Source organism: Penaeus monodon, chromosome 32 (assembly GCF_015228065.2).
Source record: "Penaeus monodon isolate SGIC_2016 chromosome 32, NSTDA_Pmon_1, whole genome shotgun sequence".
NCBI classification, from domain to species: domain Eukaryota; kingdom Metazoa; phylum Arthropoda; class Malacostraca; order Decapoda; family Penaeidae; genus Penaeus; species Penaeus monodon.
This window is the reverse complement of record NC_051417.1, coordinates 33,936,487-33,936,872: the sequence shown is the minus strand read 5'-3', so window position 1 is coordinate 33,936,872 and position 386 is coordinate 33,936,487. Positions and strand designations below refer to the sequence as shown.

The 386-nt window shown below is 33.9% G+C and overlaps 1 protein-coding gene across 1 annotated transcript in view; it reads left to right on the top strand.

Moving 5' to 3' along the window:
* LOC119593645 overlaps positions 1–386 on the top strand; it is a gene marked incomplete at its 3' end in the record, with an annotated part of 10,294 nt that overhangs the window by 5,609 nt on the left and 4,299 nt on the right.

Here is a 386-nt window from a genome sequence, read left to right as displayed (position 1 = left end):
CTTTTTACTGATCTCTTAGAAAGACTTTTATTACAACAGTGATTTTCCTTTCCTTAAGCATTATCACTCCAATTACAGAGGCAATTTCAGATTTAATTTGTGATAAAATGTGATAAATAATTAAAACCATAACTCTATCAGCCAAAAGCAACAGTGGTTTGCAGTCTCTGCTGTGATTCCTATTTCACAAACGTGAATACTAAGATGCGGAGAAGGGTGGAAGTGGGGAAGGGGGGGAGGGAGAAAAGATAAGAGTTTGAGAGAATATATTAATTCATTTGGCATGTAACAACACACGCTTATTTAATGGTGTTTGAATAAGTTGAGACATACCAACTGAAAATAAGATACGTACGTAATTCACAATCATGTTTATTTAACAAAAC